Below are 21,399 nucleotides of genomic sequence, written 5' to 3' on the forward strand. Positions count from 1 at the left end.
GCAGATGAATAACAGGTGGCGGTAATGGAAGCAGCACAGCAAAAGCATAGAAGCAGGGGACTGTACATAGTGTTGTGTGACTAGAGGAAGGCAGGCAGGGAAGCAAGTTTGGAGACATAGGGAGACAACAGATCATGAAGGACCTTGTATGCAATGCTAGATACTGGATCTCCCATGTTAAAAAATCCAACTGAATATTTTTTTAATTAATTTTTATTGTGCTTTAAGTGAAAGTTTACAAATCAAGTCAGGCTCTCATACAAAAATTTACACACACCTTGCTATACACTCCTAATTGCTCTCCCCCTAATGAGACAGCACACTTCTTCCCTACACTCTCTCTCCTTGTGTCCATTCGGCCAGCTTCTGCCCCCCTCTGCTCTCTCATCTCCCGTCCAGACAGGAGATGCTAACACAGTCTCATGTGTCTAATTGATCCAAGAAGCCCGTTCTTCACCAGTATCATTTTCCATTCCATATTCCAGTCCAATCCCTGTCTGAAGAATTGGCCCTGGGAATGGTTCTTGTCTTAGACTAACAGAAGGTCTGGGGACCTTGATCTCCAGGGTCCTTCTAGTCCCTCAACTGAATATTTTGATCAGAGGAGAATCCTGATTAAAGGGGAAAAATGCAGAACAGGATTTAAAATGTTCATGGAATCCAGACTTTCTGAAGCCATGGAGACTGAATGAATCCTCAAAACTATTGCCCTGACATAATCTTTAAACCTTAAACTAAAAATATCCCCTCATGTCTTCTTAAAACCAAACAATAGTTTAGTTTAACTAGTAAAGAATGTCTACCTTAATCAAAACTACAATGAGATTTCATCTCACTCCAATGAGGCTGGCATTAATCCAAAAAACACAAAACAATAAATGTTGGAGAGGCTGTGGAGAGATTGGAACGCTTATGCACTGCTGGTGGGAGTGTAAAATGGTACAACCACTTTGGAAATCAATTTGGCGCTTCTTCAAAAAACTAGAAATAGAACTACCATACCATCCAGCAATCCCACTCCTTGGAATGTATCTTAGAGAAATAAGAGCCTTTACAGAAAGAGATATATGCACACCCATGTTCATTGCAGCACTGTTTACAATAGCAAAAAGATGGAAGCAACCAGGGTGCCCATCAACAGATGAATGGATAAATAAATTATGGTATATTCACACAATGGAATACTACACATGGATAAAGAACAGTGATGAATCCGTGAAACATTTCATAACATGGAGGATTCTGTAAAGGCATTACGCTGAATGAAATTAGTCAGTAGCAAAAGGACAAATATTGGATAAGACCACTATTATAAGAACTTGAGAACTAGTTTAAACAGAGAAGGAAATACTCTTTGATGGTTATAAGAGTGGGGAGGGATGGAAGGTGGGAGGGGGTACTCACTAATTAGATAGTAGATAAGAACTATTTTAGGTGACAGGAAAGGCAACACACAATACAGATGAGGTCAGCACAACTGGATTAAACCAAAAGCAAAGAAGTTTCCTGAATAAACTGAATGCTTCAAAGACCAGTGTAGCAGGGGCAGGGGTTTGGAGACCATGGTTTCAGAGGACATCTAAGTCAATTGGCATAATAAAATCTATTAACAAAACATTCTGCATCCCACTTTGGAGAGTGGCGTCTGGATTCTTAAATGTTAGCAAGCAGCCATCTAAGATGCATCAATTGGTCTCAACCCACCTGGATCAAAGGAGAATGAAGAACACCAAGGACACAAGGTAATTACGAGCCCAAGAGACAGAAAGTGCCCCATAAACCAGAGACTACATCATCCTGAGACCAGAAGAGCTAGATAGTGCCCAGCTACAACTGATGACTGCCCTGACGGGGAAGACGACAGAGAACCCCTGAGAGAGCAGGAGAGCAGTGGGATGCAGACCCCAAATTCTTGTAAAAAGATCAGACTTAATGATCTGACTGAGACTAGAAGGACCCCGGTGGTCATGGCCCCCAGACCTTCTGTTGGCCCAGGACAGGAACCATTCCCGAAGCCAACTCTTCAGATAGGGATTGGACTGGACAGTGGGTTGGAGAGGGATGCCGGTGAGGAGTGAGCTTCTTGGATCAGGTGGACACTTGAGACTATGTTGGCATCTCCTCCCTGGAGGGGAAATCAGAGGGTAGAGGGGGTTAGAAGCTGGTGAAATGGACACGAAAAGAGAGAGTGGAGGGAGGGAGCAGGCTGCCTCATTAGGGAGAGAGCAATTGGGAGTACGTAGCAAGGTGTATATAAGTTTTTGTGTAAGAGACTGACTTGATTTGTAAACTTTCACTTAAAGCACAATAAAAATTAAAAAAAAAAAAAAAAAGAAAGTCTCCCTTGAGCTCTCTTAAGATCTATCTACAGGATAGACTTGATGGCAGCAACTCGAAAGATTATATAAGAACCTTTGGAGGCATTGATTTTATGTTAATGGGCGAGCAACAATTTAGAAAAGGAGGTGAGAATGGTTGCACAACTTGAAGAATGTAATCAATGTTGCTGAATTGTACATGTAGAAACTGTTGAATTGATGTATGTTTTGCTGTGAATATTTTCAACAACAACCTAAACAAATAGATAATTAAAAAAAAAGATCCAACTCACATAAATACGGAGAAGGCGCTAGAGTGAAACAAGACAAAAGGCTATGGCAGTGGTCCAAGAGAAAAGTGGTGAGGGTCTGAAACAGGACATGAGAGATGGAAAGAGAACTATAGAATCAAGAGCTCACAATGAGCAAGAATAAAGCAGGGAGCCTCTCCTCTGACGACAGATGAATGTGGCCCAGAAGTAGGAGATAAACATGAGGGTGGAAAGTGGTTTTGTTTGAGATTTATTTTGGTATTATCACAGGACTTGCTATTAGACTAGATGATGTGGGGGTGGACAGCTGGGGAGAGGAAGGAATTGAGGAATAGATAGCACAAAGGCCCAGAAAATGGGAACTTCCCTGGGTGTTTGAGGAACAAAAGCGGACAATGTGGAGTGGAGTTGGGTGAGTGACATACGAGTAGGAGCAGTTTATGTAGGGCTCTGTAAGTCATCGTAAAATCTTCACATTTTACTCTGAGTAAAATGGAGACTCACAGCAGGGTTTTCAGTAGAATGATTTAAAACAACAACAACAACAACAACACAGTTACCTGTGAGGGGAATTCTAACTCTTGATGACTCCATGTGTGTCAGAGTAGAAGTATGCTCATAGGGTTTCCAATGGCTGATTTTTTTGAAAGTACATCTTCAAGACTTTCTTGCAAGGTGCCTCTGGGTAGACTAAAACCTCCAAATTTGCAGTTAGCAGCTGAATGCATTAACCATTTACACCATCTAGAGACTCCTTCAGTAGAATAGTGATACAATTTGCCTTCTATTTTAGGAGTTGCTTTGGCTGCTATGTTGCTGTGGGAGCAGGGAGACCAGCTAGAAGGCTCCCAACATGACCCTGGAGAGAAATGATGAGGCTCAGACAGGGCCACAGCAGTAGGATGTTGAGAGGTGGTAAATTTCAGGATGCATTTTGATACCTATGTTTACTCATCGATCAAGTATTTACTGAATGCCTGATATTTGCCCTGTCATGATTGCTAATGAGGAAAAAAATTATCAGAAATTTGGATAGAATGATTCATAGTAAAAATGAAGGCTATAGAAAAAGGGGAGAAACTGGGAGAACTTTTACATTTTCAAAGAGAAGAAAATAAGAGAGGGGCTTATAAAGGTAGTGAAATGAAAAATTATTAAATGCTTAGAAAAAAAGGTAATTTAATCAGAAATATGTTCAAATATTGGGAGCCTTGTTGGCCCAATACTAAGAACTTTTTTAATATGACAAGGCTAGGTTCCATGCTAATTCTTCTCAGGTCTGCTAACATCTATTTCCCCTTGCCTTTCAACATCTTTATTTTTTCCATTTAAACTCAAATGACATTTTTTCCCTTCATACATCTAAAGACATCTGGCTGCAGAATGTGGGTCATTTCAAAAGCACGGGAAAGGGAAGAGCTGAAATGGAACAAAGGCCAAGACATAAAGGGGAAGGAATGAATAAGGAGAGGGAAAGAGAACACTTGGTGAGGGTAATATACACACTTAATCCAGCCTCATGCCAGGGTCCACAAAACAGACAAACAAAAAACCACTTTAAATTGTATTTTAAGCAGAGAATAAAAGGAAAGTGGCTTAGCTACTACAGTTAGGGTTAACAACTAATAAAAAAAAAAAGAACACTTTTTAAAAATACTTAACCAACTTCGTTTAATCTTTTAAAAGTCTTCAGATATTCTTTGGGTCTATGTCGGAGTTTCGTTTATAAACTTTAAAGACTACAAACCTACTTAATGGCACATAAAGCAAAATACTTTTGGTATTTAGTAGAATTTCAACAAAGGTACAATAAACATTATTTGAGCTCTCTGTGTTTTCAATATAGGGAAACAAAAGTTTGATCGGCAAAGTGAGCCTTAGGACTGTGTGTTACACAACCAAAGGCTTTTTTAAGCACTTAGGTTAATTAGCTCCCTCTATTGTTCTGTAAACAGAAGACGCAGGATCTATTCTAACTAAATGACTCTGGTTATGAACACAGGTATAAATCATAAGAAGCAAATGCATAATTCCTATCATGGTGCAGCGTGTTCAGCTGGGTTTCATATACTTTTTTAGAATGAAGTATTTCAGAAATAAAATTAAAGAATGAGAATTTTCTGTATCTTTAGTTTTAAATTTTTCCATGGTTTGAGAATAATAGTGAAGACTGGTTGATAAAGGGGTCGCGATGAGTCAGAATTGACTCGATGGCAACGAGTTTGATAAAGGAATTTGGAAGGATGTTAATTCTTACAAAAACCAAAAGCAAAAAGTTTCATTTACAGTATCATATTTTACTCTTTATGAAGCAGAGGGAACTATAGTTTGAAGTAAGTTCTTAGGAATAAGAGTCAAAGCATCTATTACATTCAAATTATGGAAAGATAAGTTTGAGTATCTATTATATTTTCCAAAACTTTCTTTCAAGTGTAAATAAATATTTATTTCTTCAAAGGATACCTGTTTCTCTGCCCTTCTTACTGAAATAAAGCAAAATAAATACTTTGACTTAAAGACGTTGGGATTTCGGTCTCATAGCTGCCCTGTGCTCCTATTTAAACATTCACTTACAAAGATGTGTTTGGGAATTGGCTGCTACCATGTATTAATTTCACGGTGGGCAATGCTGCCTGTCAATTTGGTTGCCCCATTTTTTCCACTGTGTAATTTCTGAAGTTGCAAATTCTAAATAAGTAATCTGTTAAATTATTTCACAGGATTTAAAAATAGCAGATCATTACCATCAACCACCAAGTAGAAGGATTTAATTTCAAGTCCTTTCTCCACTTGCTGACTGAAGAAATGGTTTGTGATCAATTTGACCTTTTACCGGTGTAATTGCCAAGTAATTAACAATGATAATTGAGTACGACCTGGAATATTTTTAGCTAATCATTAAAGGACAGCATGCATTTCATATAAACTGGGAAAGGTGTATTTTTCTATAAAGTATTAGAAATCTTTATTTTTTTCATTCATTTAATTTTTTTTTATTGAGTACCTACTAAGTGTCAAAAACTGTCATCATCGAGTTTATATTCCTATACTAAATAAAACAAATAAGTAAGCAATATAGAGGGTCAGCGAAACAGAGGAAGACCTTCAACGAGATGGATCGACACAGTGGCTGCAACAATGGGCTCAAGCATAACAATTGTGAGGATGGCACAGGACCGGGCAGTGTTTCATTCTGTTACCCATGGGGTTGCTATGAGTCGGAGATGACTCAACCATATCTAATAATAACAACAACAAACAGTATATTAGAAGATATTAGGTGCTATGGAGAAAAATAAAGCAGGGAAAGGTGGTTAGGAATATGCTCAGGAGGGTAAGAGAGTGCAAAGTTAAATAGGATGGTCAGGGAAGGTGACATCTAAGCCAAGACTAGAAGGAGGAGAGGAGTGAACTATGTGGGTATCTGGAGGAGATATAGGCTACCAACCATCCTGCTTTGCCTAGAACTGAGGGGTTTCCTATGATGTAGGACTTTTTAGTGCTAAAACTGGGGCAGTCTCAGTCCAATCCTAGTTGACCAACCTAAATAGAGGAAACAGGAAGAACAAAAGCCCTGAGGTGAGAGCATGCCTGGCAGGTTCAAAGACTAGCACAGAGGCCAATGTGACTGGAGAGGCGATGAAATCAGAGATGTGGAAGGATCACAGTATGTAGGATCTTATAGTGGCTGCAGTGGAACTCCACTCATATCCTTTCTCAAAGCCAATGCACACATCCCCAGCTGCAGCCAATAGTCTCACAGTTGTGTCTACCAATGGTACTTATCCTTGGCTACCGGGAACTATTTTACTCAAGGCTGATCCATTCCAGGGGCAGCCGATGACTCACTAATGTCGGCAAATCTGCTGCAAAAGACCTCTTTAAAGTGTTAAAAAGCAAAGATGTCACTTTGAGGATTAATGTGCACCTGACCCAACCTATCATCTTTTCAGTCATCTCACACGCATGCGATAGCTGGACAATGAATAAGAAAGACTGAAGAAAAATTGATGCCCTTGAATTATGGTGTTGGTGAAGAATACTGAATATACCACAGACTGCCAGAAGAACGAACAAGTCTGTCTTGGAAGAAGTACAGCCAGAATGCTCCTTGGAAGCGAGGATGGTGAGACTCTCTCTCATGTACTTCGGGCATGTTACCAAGAGGGATCAGTCCCTGGAGGAGGACATTATGCTTAGTGAACTAGACGGTGAGCACAAAAGAGAAAGACTCTCAACAATGTGGGCTGACAAAGTGGCTGCAACAATGGACTCAAACATAGCAACAATTGTGAGGATAGCGTGTTTTGTTCTGTTGTACATAGGGTTGCTATGAATCGGGACCAACTCAACAATGTAAGAATAATGAGTCATGGTGGTGCAAATGGTTAAGTCCTTGGCTGAAAGGACAGCGGCTCATACCCACCAGTCAGCTGCTCCGTAGCGGGGACGATGTGACAATCTGCTTCTGTAAAGATTACAGCCTTGGGAACCCTTCGGTATAGTTCTACTCCGTCCTATAGGGTGTCTGTGAGTCGGGAGTGAATCTATGGCAATGGGTTTAATATGAGAATAGAATGACCTAGTTCTTTCACCTTGATTTGGGCCAACCCAGCTCAAAAAAAAAAAAAAAAATTACAAAGCTCCCTTAAAACTGCCTGAGGCCTCACTGTAACTACACTGCAGTTCAGCTTTTCCCTCTGTCTCACTTCCTTATAGATGTATCCCCAACAAATTTTCCAGCATAACTCTCCTTCTTTGTATCAGTGTCTAGGGAACCCAAGCAAGGACAGGCCTTGAAAGTGATTTTGAGAGATAAAACGAAAAATTTGAAAGGTTTTGGAAAAAACTGAACACTGAAATTGTTTCTTTCTCCCTCTTGTTAGGCATAGAAAATTTTCTTAACTGCCTATTTCAGATTATTCTTCTGAACTTCATCACAATTATTGCATAGGCTTGGAGAACTGGGCTTTAACCCAAGTAGAAATTTTAGGTCTGCTGAATAGCTGGCATTTCCCCTAATGTCTCAAAATGAAGGGAGTGGTAGACCACCTCCTCAGCAGAGAAGTCCTATGCTCCTGTGTGGATTACCTCATACATTGAAGTCCATTGTGTTATTGTAACCCCAGGTGCTGTTTTAAATAAAGTAGGTACATCAAAGAGCAACAAACATAAGGGAAGCCCTTGTCCTCAAGGATTGTATTCCGCTCTTCTAAAAGCCATTTTATTGAAAATGTTCAATAATAAATGGCTTACTCCAGCATACCCCAGAACCTTAATTTCCTGTGGAACCAGCATCTGTAGGCAATGGTAAGAGGGTTGATGAAACATCAAATGGAAAACAAGTATCTCCTTCTTTCTAGTCAAACATGCCAACATGTGGTAAATGTATAGCTACCCTGGAAATACATTAGCTGTGTTTAATATGCCTGGAATTTTCATATTTCCTGCTTCACTAAAGAGCTTCTAGACTGACAGTGGACTCTAAATTCATATTACTTAGGAAAATGATGAATAGGAAAATATTAAGTAGGTGGCAGTCCCACTCTTTATTCTGTGTATGAAGAGACTCTTTGTCCCTAGGTTCAAAATGTTGTTTTTAACAAGCTCTTTCAGTGTAAAAGTTTCTCTCACATATAAGAGTTTTTTTGTTTGTTTTCCACCTGACTGTATATAAATTTTCTACACGATAAAATGTTTCTAGAAGCTTATAAAATTAATTTTGCTTATGGTCGTTATATAGTGTTAACAGTTCAGACTCAGAAATGAAAAATATAAAAAGACCTTTTTAATTGAAATATTTATAAAACTGTGGCAAGAACAGTGGTTTTGAGAGAAGGAAGGTCTGAATTTATTTCCGACTCTAAAATTGATTCATGTGTGGACTACGGTGATATTCCTTGGAAGGATCAGATCCTGTAACTTGATGAGGTTCTAAAAGAGAAACTGATTTTGAATGTTTCTCCACATAGATTGAATAAGAAGAAAAATGGGTAATGGTGGGAACCAGACTCCTGGTTCTAGGGTTTACTAACCAGTTTCACAACTCCAATAAATCCTTTAATCCTTCAGAGCTTAGGCTCTATTATCTATTAGATGGGATTGATACCTACTCTATCTCCAATAACTGATTACATGCATTAATACATGTAAGCATGTTTTAAAAAGTAGAAAGAACAAGGTGTTGTTTTTCATTTTTATTATTTTTAAATGGAAATAAAAGCCACTTATTCTCTCCTTACGTGAGAACGTAGTTTTAAAATTAACTGATGCAATATGTATGTAAAGTGCTTTTTAGCTCTTTAGAAAACATTTTATATTCATATAAACTCAAATGCAAATACACACACATAAATATATCATGTAATGTTCAGAGTATAGCATATTTTAGCTGCCCAGTAAGTTTTGATTGAATGAAAGAGTGAAGCTAAAAAGTATCAGAGGGTTATTAAAATCGTACTAAATCATGTGGTTTTTTAAAATGTATTGAAGCTAATGATGCCTGCAAATGTTTAATAGATTTTAATTTCTATAGTTATATTTAAATTTCATAAATACAGCTTTACAAACAGAAGCCTGGGCTCATCAGGTGATTTCAACCAAATGTATCAGATACTATTTAAATTACCAAATGGTATTTATTTGAAAAGGATTTACAGAGTATTAGAGTTGCAAGTTTCCTCAGCAATATGAATGAGTCACTACATAATTATGGAATTCATCATTTTCCCTCTGCTTCAGAAATGAGGTAACATTTCTTGTTTGTCCTTTTGTCTATCTGAAACCAGACGGGTCTCCGCGTATGGCCTCTAAAATATGCCACAGGGTCCTCTTACAACTGGACCACCATTGGACAGATTCTGCTTATCTTGGTCATAAGGACACATAATAAATATGTATACATTTTATTGTCTTAAGTGCTTTAGGAAATACAAAAATTTGTCAGGTTTATGTAACAATAGCAAAACCAAAAACCCATTGCCATTTAGGTGATTCCGACTCATAGCAACCGTATTGGACAGAGTAGAACTGCCCTATGGGGTTTCCAAGGAGCGGCTGGTGGATTTGAACTGCTGACCTTTTGGTTAGCAGCCGAGGTCTTAACCACTGTGCTACCAGGGCTCCAAACATAATAATAGCTAATATTCATGAACTTTATTATGTACGACATGCTAGTCCAAGAGCTTTACATGCATTTGCTTAGTCCTCACACTAATCCTATGAAATAGGTATAATTATTATCCTCATTATACAGACAAAAAACATGAAGTACAAAGAGGTTAAGATTCTTGGCTAAGGTCACTCAGCTAATAAGTGATAGAGCCAAGATTTGAACCCAGGGAGGCTGGGTCCAAAACAATATTGCTAAACAATAGATTTTATTGGCTCAAATCTAAAGAACTTTGTCCTCTTAATTGAGTGTGCCATTCTTCACTTGCTTGGAGGCTTTCCCTAAAAGCCTGGGGCGGGGGCGGGGGGCAGGAATCATATCTTACCAAACACACACTTGCAGACACTTTACACCCAGAGGGCTAGCAAATTTTTTCTGTAAATGGACATATAGTAAATATTTTAGGCTTTGCAGGCCATTCAGTCTTTGTAGCAACTACTCAAGTTTGCCATTACAGTGCAAAAGCAGCCATAGACTTGTAAAGGAATGAGCAAGGTTGTGTTCCAATAAAAGTTTATTTACAAAGCAAACTGTGGGCCAAACTTGGCCCAGGAGCTATATTTTGATGACCGTTGCTCTATATAGCCTTAACCTTTTCCATTCACCCAAAAGACTTGCAACTAACTGTTCTTGAGTGCAGCTTTGATTTAACAGGAAATGGCCCCTATTCTTGCCTGCATGCACAGACAACTTCTAGAAGAAAAAGACTCCCCCTTGATATGTTTCTAATTCTACAGCCTTTTCTTGGCCTTTCTTTCCAATTCTCAGCTCTGGGTTTAAACCTTGGGTGCTGATTTTCCATTCTCTTTAGGAAGTACAACATACTTTTGTTGTCGAAGCTTCTAAAAAAAGTATGTATTCAGATTCTGTCAGACTTTTTGTTTTCCAAACATGTAAGAATACCATTTTGCCACCGTAATAGCAATAATGATTCAGAAAATGGCCATTAATTGGACACTAAACCCATAAGGTAAAAAATTTTGGTGAAGTGGCTATTCACCAGTTCTCAAAGTATGAACACAGTATGACTCCACTTATTAATTACAAGGAAAAATGTTCCTTTCAATAGAGAGATCTGATGGACACCAATTTCAACATTCAAACGCAGCATCACCACTCATGGGACAAACTAGGATTACGTGCCTCTATCTGGAATGCAATAGGAAGGATACAGCATCACCTAAGTAATATGCTTGCCAAAAAGGTTTAACCCGAATCTAATCATGAGGAAATAATCTAACAAACCCAGAGTGTGGAACCTTCTCTAAGATAATTGGTCCTAGACGTTTTGGAAATGTCAATGTCATGATAGACAAAAACAAATAAAAGTGGGACTGTTCTGGAGGAAAAAGGTATGAACAAAATGCCACATGTGAGCTTTAATTGATCTTAGATCTAAAAGAAACTACAAGACATTTTTGGGGTTTGAACAGTGTCTTCGTTGCCTAGTGCTTCTGCAACAGAATTACCAAATGGCTGGCTTTAAAGAACAAACATTTATTTTTTCATGGTTCTGGAGGCTGAGAGTCCAAACCAGGGTCTCAGCTCTGTCAGTTCCTTCCTAGGTGTTCCTTGGTTCCTTTGATTGTAGACAACCTTCATGGAGTATCTATCTTTCCCCCATGTGTTTTGCTTCAGCGTTTAGTCTGCTCTTTTTATAACTCAGAAGTGATTATATTTAGAACTTACTCTACTTGAGTTATGATCCAATTAACATAGCAAAGAAAGCTCTATATCCAAACAGGATTAAATCTAGAAGTATAAGGATTAGGACTCCAGCCCATATTTTGGGGAGATACAATTTAATCCAGAACAGACTATATATTAGACATTATTGAATTAATACTAAGTTTCTTTTTGAAATTTTAAAAAGGCAGTTGAAGATTTTCTGCCCTCAAAGAACTTACCATCTATTGGTGGAGACAGACTAAACCAAAAACCAAACCAAACCCAATGCTGTCAAGTCAATTCCAACTCATAGTGACCCTAAAGGACAGAGTAGAACTGCCCCATAAGGCTTCCAAGGAGCACCTGGTGGATTCGAACTGCCAACCTTTTGGTTAGCAGCCATAGCTCTTAACTACAACACCACCAGGGTTTCCGGAGACAGACTACTAAGTAAATATTTACATTAGAACATTCTTTGGGTTTCTCTATCTCTAGATAATCTTCATATAAACTAATATATGAAAAATAAAGACCCCACAATAGTTATAGCTATCAGAAAGACAAGTTTGGACTCAGCTACCTTTCAAAGACATATATAGTCTAATGGGTGAGATATGAAAAATACCTAAATCATATTGTGACTTCAATTTTATTTAAATGCCATATGAGGTATGAAAATAAAATACAAAGCCCCCTTCCCCCAAAAATGGAGGGAGATAACACACAATTAGGATAACATAAAGTTTCAAGGAAGAGGAGGTATTTAGAAATGGACTATCTTAATTTCCTACTGCTGCTATAACAGAAATACCACTAGTGGATAGCCAAAAATTTATTTTCTCACAGTTCAGTAGACTAGAAGTTCAAGGCATTGACTACTGCTCTGGGGTTCCTTTGCTTCTTGCAATCTTCACATGGCATCTGTGTAGAGCAATACTTAAGTGCTTGGCTGCTAATCAAATTTTGGTGGTTTGAACCCATCCAGGGGCTCAGGAGAAGACCTGGTGATCTCTTCCTATAAAGATTACATCCTAGAAAACCCTATGGGGCAGTTTTACTCTGTCAAAAATGGTTGCTATGAGTCAAATATCCACTTGATGGCACCTAATAGCAATAACAACACAAAATCTTATATCTCCCTACCCAACCCCCTTTACCTCTCTGCACTGGCAGACAGGATCTCACCTCGGGGCTTTTGATTTGTTGTTTCTCTGTTTGAAATGTCCTTCCCGCAGACATCTGCATAGTCCCTCACCTTCTCTATGTCTTTGTTCAATGGTTACTTTCTTGGTGAAGCCTTCCTGATCACCTTATCTAAAATCCAAACTATCTCTTGTTCTCTATTCGCCATCCTCCTTAATTTTTCTCCATAGCATTTATCTGACAACTACACATTTTACATTATCTGTTTTGTCTGTCTACCCCTCAGTAGAGTGTGTTTTCCATGAGGGTAGGGATTTTTGTTTTATTCACTGTTGTATTCTCAACATCTAATACAATACCTTGTATTAGTAGGCGCTCAATAAATATTTGTTGAATGAATGAAAAAAACTATTGTAAATATTCACTCTTGACAAGGGTACAGGAAAAGAGGCAATCGCTCACATTTTGGGGAGAAGTGTAAATTGGTGCAGTCCCTACAAAGAGCCATCAGCTCAGCTACTCACACAGCAAATGCGTTTATACACAAACCTGTTTGTTTTCAATCATTTACATTAACTTCCTGGCCTCTGCACGCTGTTGTGGTACTTATTCTGATAGTTTCCTTAAATGATGCTCTGCTCATGTAACCACATCAAGAATATTCAAAATTCTTTTCCGTATATCATGTTCCTTAGTCCATCTAGGCCAGGAGTACAAACTCCTCTGCATAAAGAATCTATTTCCCTTTTCTCAGCCTGGATAATACTGGCTCTTTCTCCTAGACTCAGTTCAAGTGCAAGCACTTGAGCTCACTCTCCCTTAGGTTCCTATAACATTTTGTGTAGAATTTAATTACACCTTGGGTGGCACAAGTAGTTAAGCACCCGACTACTAGCTGAAGGGTTGGCAGTTTGAACGCTCCCAGAGGCTGCTTCTGAAGTCAGGCCTGGTGATCTGCTTCTGAAAGGTCATAGCCTTGAAAACCCTCCTGAGCAGTTCTGCTCTGCACATGGGGTCGCCACGAGCGGGAGGAATGACTCCATGGTAACTAACGCCAATAAATCTGTATGAAGCTTGTTGTATTTATTGTTCGTTTGGGTTCCTGTCTCCCAATTAGACTGAGACCAAACCCATAACCTCCTTGTCTTTGTCTCCCAAGTCTAATGCAGTGCAGGCACTGAATTTTTGGTTGAATAAACACATAAATCATTGAGTGTCTTTTCTCTGTTTCTCCTCACCCATCTTTTTTCCAAGAAAAATGTTTAAGAATTCGTTGCATGACATTGAGATAACACATCTTCCTGAATGCAACCAAGTTGGTGTTTGAACACAGAATCTTCAAACACTGCTCCAGAGTAGGATATTGTTCCTTGTGGACAACGAGGCACAATTTGTTTACAGACAAAACACCCAGGATTGATTGTCAGAGGAGTGAGCTGAGTGCTTCAATAGCTCCTGACCCACGTTTGCTGTTATATTTTTAAATGGAGTAGTATAGACCAAAAATTTTTTTCATCATTAGGAATGGTGATAAAATATATTTACTGGTTTATTTGAATAGTTGTTTATGTAAAACGTTAAAGTTTCAGAATAAAATGGTCTTGTAAGGACTATTCAGTAGCTCCTTTCTCTCGAGTCCCAAGAAAGAAACATGCTTTCATTACTTTCTGTCCCTAAATCTAAGATAATGAGGCATGAACCTAGCTTGTGTCACATATTTTGAGTACACTGGTCCACACTGCTGGAATCAAGTTACTCCACACCCTAAGAAGTGGCTCTAACCCAGGATGACACAATCTGTATTTGTCACATTGCCAATTTAAAAAGAAAGAAATTGTTTAAAGGCCTTTTGTTACATAATAATGTTTTATTCAGAAGGAGAGGAAAAGTTGGACTGATACAAAAAGCAATTCTTTCCATTTTCCACTTTATCCCACAACCAAATCAATTCTTTGTGTCTGCATTGCTGGTGTTCCTCCTTCAGCTTCAGGCAATGGGACTTCTCAGGAGCTGCCATTCAGCTGCTAAAGTCACAGAAGGCTTTACACACCTCTCCAAAGCAGCTGGAAATTGTGACAAAGTGGAAGGAGCCTGGGCAGGGGGTGGCAAATTATTTTAAAATGTGGTTTGTTCCTGTTTTGCTCAGGAACTCAGGACAAATTTTTTAAAAGTGTAAATAAACAAGAGAGCCACTTCTGACCACCAGAAAATTGAAGGTCGGAGGAGATTTGAAGAGTCTAGAGCAGAGCATATTATTTGATTTCTGAAGTAAATATTCTTGACCTTTGTATTCAGGCTGATGACTGCAACACATTAGAAAAACAAAAGTGAACCTTATGACTTGGACCAAGTTTGTTTTTAACATTCTTTTCTGTCTTACTAATATCTAGGGCTTAACCCCATATTGAAATATCATGTAACAGAAACCAAAGAACTTTCTCGGTAATTTCACCTTTTAAATGAAACTTGACTATTTCACTGTGCATCTTAAATCTGACAATCAAGTACTTCTACCTCTTCACTTTTGACTAAAATATTTTTAGATTTATAATGCAAGTAACAGGTAAAGATTCTCTGATCAAGCAAAATTATACTCTTCTACCGTAATCATGAATAAATTAAAGGATTTTTCTAGACTAGCATTTTAAAAGAGGCATTCACAAACCAGAAAAAAGTACTTGAGTGTAGGTTTTTAATACAAAAATGATGAAATTAGAAATAATTTCCATCATAATTTTAATATTTCAGCAGATGATATAGTATTTCACTAAAACAGCCTTTCCAGTGTGAGGTTTAGCAAAGCACACATCTTGCAATGAATATCTACTGTTTTTTGTCTAGCTGGTAGCCCTTTGTTCTTTTCTCCTTTGGGGTAAACTTCCTTCCATGATTGGAGTGGCCAGTTATGCTACCTAGCCTCCTACCAGGCCAATTTTATTCTACTGGCCACAATGTTTGAACATTCATGTGATGTAAAATATCTGCCACCTCCTGATATTTTTCTAAATAAACCGTCCATAAGCTGAAGGATGTACAGCCAATGCTACCCGAGGCTCTGCTCCTCATGGCCTAAAAAGACCAGTTTGATGTTAGATTGAAGACAAGCTGGAAAAGAACAGAGATGAGAGAATACAACAATGAGAAAGATGCTCACTTGGTTTGGGTTTCTGGTTCTGTTCTCTGAGATCCCCAGAAATGCAGTTCTTCTTTCAGCTTTCTGAGCTACCTCAGCACTGTTCTAGAAAACTTATCACCCTTCCACTGTGTTTCACTTCAAATTGGCTTTGGCACTTGCTAAGTAGTTCTTGTTAAGGAACCCCAGTGGCACAGTGGTTTAGCTCTTGGCTGTTAACCGGGATAGGTCAGTGATTTGAACTCACCAGCCACTCTGGGTGGAGGGGGTGGGGAGGGAAAGGCCTGCCAATCTGCTTCTGTAAAAATTACAACGTTGAAAACCCTATGGGGCAGCTCTGCCCTATCCTATAAGGTCATTATGAGACAGAATGAACTCAATGACAACAGTGGGTTTGGTTTGCTTTTAAGGAATTCTAACTCAGGAGTGGTGGCATAGTGGTTAAGAGCTACAGCTGCTAACAAAAAGATTGGCAGTTCAAATTCACGAGGTGCTCCTTGGAAACCCTATGGGGCAGTTCTACTCAGTCTTATAGGGTTGCTATGAGCCTGAATCAACTTGATGGCAACAGGTTTTATTGGAAGAAAATTTATTGAAAAGAATTATAAAAATTGACATAACCAGTTTACTGTCCTCTATTATGCAATGTAGTGTATATTGCCAAAAGCATTTAAAACAATTTGCTTGAATAATCTACTTTTAACTTGGCCTCCTTTGCTAAACTCCACTACAAAGCTCCTATTAAGAGTGATGTAAATTGATAGCAGAAATTAGGGAATTTGCTTTAGTCTGAAATTTTCATTTTCTATTATTCAGAGTGCTACTGATGTTTAAGACAGAAACTTGCATTATGTCCAGATTATGCATCCCATCTATTTATACATATGCAATTGATACTGCTAGTATTCAAATAGTTGCATCTTATATGCAACTAGTCAAAAAACCCATTGCTATGGAGTCAGTTCCAACTCATAGCCACCCAATGGGACAGAGTAGAACTGCCTCGCATGGTTTCCAAGTTACAGAAGCAGACTGCCAAATCTTTTTCCCACGCATCGGCTGGTGGTTCAAGCTGCCGACTTTTCAGTTAGCAGCTGAGGGATTAGCCACTGCACCACCAGGGCTCCTAACTGGTAGTCAAAAAAAAAAAAACTGTTGTCGTTGAGTTGATTCCAACTCATAGACAATTTCCTAATTTACTATCAATTTACTGTCACTCTTAGTTAACATGAGCTTCGTAACAGAATTTAGCAAAGGGCAGAGTAGAACTGCCCCATAGGGTTTCCAAAGAGCCTCTGGCAGATTTGAACTGCCAACGTTTTGGTTAGCAGCAGAGCTCTTAACCACTATACCACCAGGGCTCCAACTAGTAGTCAGGAGGTCTAAATTCCCTTTTTTTTTTTTTTTAAATTTTTATCGTGATTTAAGCACAAGTTTACAATTCGAGTCAGTCTCTCACACAAAAACTTATATACACCTTGCTACATACAAAAATATGGAACACTTCACGAATTTGCATGTCATCCTTGTGCAGGGGCCATGCTAATCTTCCCTGTAGCATTCCATTTTTAGTATATGCACTGCTGAATCGAGCACAGAAGGTCTAAAGTCTTGATATTTCTTTTGTTAACTAAGTCCAGAATTGGGTATGTTGTTTATTTAACTTGTCTGGGTCTCAGGAAATGAGGATGTTGGAAAAGGTGGCCTAGCTTTAAAATCCTGTGATTCTGCACCTAGAAAAAAAGACATCAGGTATGTTAGAAAAAGGTTTTGCTGATTTTACAAAAAATGAAACACTGCTTTTTAATCTCTCGTTTGGCCTGTTTACCAAAAACGTTTTGTGAAAGTATTATTGTGGTGGGGGGACTCACCTGACACAAATGAACGCAAACTATGTTGGCCTTACAAAAAGTTCTGTTGTCTAAAGGGCTCCAAATACACTGGCCTAGATTATGAACTAATAGGTGGCCAAACAACAAACAAAAAAAACAAAGCTTGAAAGTGTCATCTTTACAATTTCAAAGGCCTGAAAAATAAATGTTTTAAAAAATACCAGACCTTTTTAGCTTCCTCAATGAGAGAAATTTTGACCTTGGGATTAAAACGTCAAATGTAAAAACTAATAAATGCTCAGAGTAATTTCATTAAAATTATTACATAATATTTTAAAAACTCAATAATGTATTAAGGTAAATTATTAAAATAAATACCATAAAATATTTTTTCCTGATAAGCCTTTAAATTTTAAAATATAATACTTTGACAGTATTTAAAAGTTAATTTTGAAAGGTTAAGGAAATACCCCCACATTTGCATTTTTGTTTTCCCTCTGAAAGGCAAGGGTTACAGAATGAAGAACACAAACCTAGTGATCCAGTTTTGGTACCACCATCTCATAGTTTTGTCACTGTGGTATTTTGGTTATAAGATACAGAAGCCCAAATATGTCATCTCAGGGATTAGGGTGTCAGAGTTTGGTTTTCGTTTGTTTTGTGAAGAAAACATGTGGAAATTAGAAAACTGAAATCTCAGCCATGATACCAGGCTTCCCGTGAATACCAGAGAAGCCGAACAACTAAACCTTCTAGGAGAAAAAGAATGCAAATTAAGTTGAGCTTTGTGGAACACAAAATTTGAAGGGCCTTCTGTTATATAGAAGCCCTGATGGCACAATGGTTAAGAGCTTGGCTGCTAATCAAAAAGGTGGGCAGTTGGAATCCACCAGCTGCTCCTTGGAAACCCTATGGGGCAGTTCTACTCTGTCCTATAGGGTTGCTGTGAGTTGGAATTGACTTGATGGCAATGGATTTGGTTTTGTGTCTTTGGATCTGCTATTACATAGGAGCTCAGTAGGTTCAATGGTTAAAGCACTTAGCTGCTAATGAAAGGTAGGCAGTTCGAACCCACCAACCACTCCTCATGGGAAAGATGTGGCAGTCGAGTTCCGTAAAGATTACAGCCTTGGAAATTCTATGGCAATAGATTTGATTTGGTTGTTGGTATGTTACACATGGAGTCTCTGAGTGGTAGAAACAATGAGCATGCTAAACTGCTAACCAAAATGTTGGAGGTTTGAGTCCACCTAGTGGGACCCTTAGAACAAAAGCCTAGTAATCTACTTCCAAATAATCAGCCATTGAAAACCCTGTGGAGCACAATTCTATTCTGACACACATGTGGTCACCATGACTCAGAATGGACTCAACTGGTTGTGTTTTCTGTTGTAGATGATGTCTCCATGAGTTGAGCCTACTCGACGGCAACTAACAACATCAGAATCCAGGGCAACACTCCAGTGCTCAGCAGCAAGAGTTTATGGATTTCCCTCTCTCTGGTGGAATACCCTAATCACCTGGGGGGACGTTCTTAAAACACAGGTTTTGAGGCCCTATCTGCATGTGGAAACCTTGGTGGTGTAGTGGTTAAGTGCTACAGCTGCAAACTAAAAGGTTGGCAGTTCAAATCCACCAGCCACTCCTTGGAAACCCTATGGGGCAGTTCTACTCCGTCCTATAGGGTTGGTATGAGTTGCAATCAACTTGACGGCAATGGGTTTGGGTTTTTGTTTGTTTTTTTTTTAATCTGCACGTGAAAGCTGAATGATGCATAAGGAAGACCGAAGAGCGGACACCTTTGAATTGTGGTGTTGGCGAAGAATATTGAACATACCATGGACTGCCAGAAGAACGAACAAATCTGTCTTGGAAGAAGTAAAACCAAAATGTTCCTTAGAAGCAACAGTGGTGAGACGACATCTCACATACTTTGAACATGTTATCAGAAGGGATCAGTCTCTGGAGAAGGACATCATGCTTGGTAAATCAGAGGGTCAGCGAAAAGAGAGGAAGACCCTCAACAAGATGGGTTGACACAGTGGCTACAACGATGGACTCAAGCATAACAAGAATTGTAAGGATGGCACATGACTGGCAGTGTTTTGTTCTGTTGTACATAGGGTGGCTCTGAGTCAGAATCAACTCAACGGCACCTACCAGCAGCAACATCTGCAAAGGTTCAACTAGATTTTGAACACCTTGCTCTTTGTGTTGCCGTGATTTTGCTACTCTCTTGGTATCTGCTTGTTTTTGTTTTCATGATTGCCTCCTACCAGTTGGCTCCCTCAGCTTCTACTCTGTGTGTCTTTTCTTTACCACAGCTCACTCTCTCACCTCCTTCAAGTCTTTGCTCAAATGTCACTTGCTCAGCAAGGGCTTCCTTGTTCATGTTATTAAACATTGTATCCCACCCTCTACACCTTCTAGTCCCCTGTTCAACATTATTTTTATTTAACACTTACCACCTTCTAGAAAACTCTGGTGGCATAGTGGTTAAGTGCTATGGCTGCTAACCAAAAAGGCTGGCAGTTCGAATCCACCAGGTGCTCCTTGGAAACTCTACGGGGCAATTCTACTCTGTCCTATAAGGTCGTTATTAGTTAGAAGCAACTCGATGGCAACAGGTTTTTTTTTTGGGGGGGGGGGATCACTTTCTAATAGAACTTGACTCCACAGCAAGAGGGTTTTTTTTTTTTTTTATGGTTTAGTTATGTACTGTGTTTCTTGTCTGTCCCAATCCATGAGGCAGAATTTTTTTGTGTTTTTTTTTTCCATATTGTATCCCCAACACCTTAAAGAGAGGAGATGCTTAATAAATATTTGTTGAATAAATCAATGTGTGAATGAATGTTTTCTGCTTTAGTGTTTGGCTGACATAACTTCTGCTCGCTGATGATTATGGCCCCTCCCACCCATGCCCTCCCTTTGTGCCTCCTTTTAGAGTCAGTTTCCCAATTGGTTGACAGATTGGGTCAGTTTTTTTTTTTTTTTTGTAATGAGTATTTTCTTTTTTTTTTTCTCAAGTCACTTATTTTGGACAACCTGTAACTTTGCTACTTTCAGGTCAAGTGCAATCAGGGATTACCAAAACCAAACCCGTTGCCATTGAATCAATTCTGACTCATAGCAACCCTATAGAACAGAGTAGAACTGCCCCACAGGGTTTCCAAGGCTGTAATCTTTATGAAGGAAACCCTAGTGGCGAGTGGTTAAGCGCTACAGCTGCTAACTGAAAGGCTGGCAGTTCGAATTCACCAGGTGCTCCTTGGAAACTCTATGGGGCAGTTCTACTCTGTCCTGTAGGGTAGCTATAAGTCAGAATCTACTTGACTAAAATGGGTTTGACTTTTTTTTTTTTGGTTTAATCTTTACAAAAGCAGACTGCCACACCTTTCTCCCACAGAGTAGCTGGTGGGTTTGAACTGCAGACCTTTGAGTTAACAACTGAGCACTTAACCACTGGGCCACCACAGCTCCTTGATTCAGGGTTTACACAGCACAAAACAGTACTGCCTAGACCATCCCTTCAGTAGGGGTTGTTGGTAGAGCAGTTTCTCCCAGAAACAGACTTTGGTGTGGAGTGAATGCTTAGCAAATTACCTAATCCTACTGAGGTTCAGTAAAATGGCATTAAGAATGCCAGTCTTTCTTACCTCAGAGGGGTCTTGAGAGATTCAAGTACTTAAAATGTCATTTGGATTCTCTGAATAGTTTTAAATGTTATTTTCATTTCACATTTATTTCCATTTGGCAGAGTCCCCTGGTACATAACTTCCAAAGTATTATTTAAGAAGAAAAAATGCAAAAATTTGCACTTGGTCTCCAAAAACAAATTGTACAGAAATAGGATGAAAGGGAT

General features: G+C 38.9%; 1 non-coding gene across 1 annotated transcript; it reads right to left on the bottom strand.

Annotated features, from left to right (window-relative positions):
- Positions 1 to 17,194: 17,194 nt before the first annotated feature.
- LOC111749494 (U6 spliceosomal RNA) lies at positions 17,195 to 17,301 on the bottom strand. The gene has a single exon (XR_002784627.1). It is a non-coding gene; the product is annotated as a U6 spliceosomal RNA (small nuclear RNA).
- Between the last annotated feature and the right edge of the window lie 4,098 nt (positions 17,302 to 21,399).

This window comes from Loxodonta africana, chromosome 6, assembly GCF_030014295.1.
Source record: "Loxodonta africana isolate mLoxAfr1 chromosome 6, mLoxAfr1.hap2, whole genome shotgun sequence".
In the NCBI taxonomy this organism is placed as follows: Eukaryota; Metazoa; Chordata; class Mammalia; order Proboscidea; family Elephantidae; genus Loxodonta; species Loxodonta africana.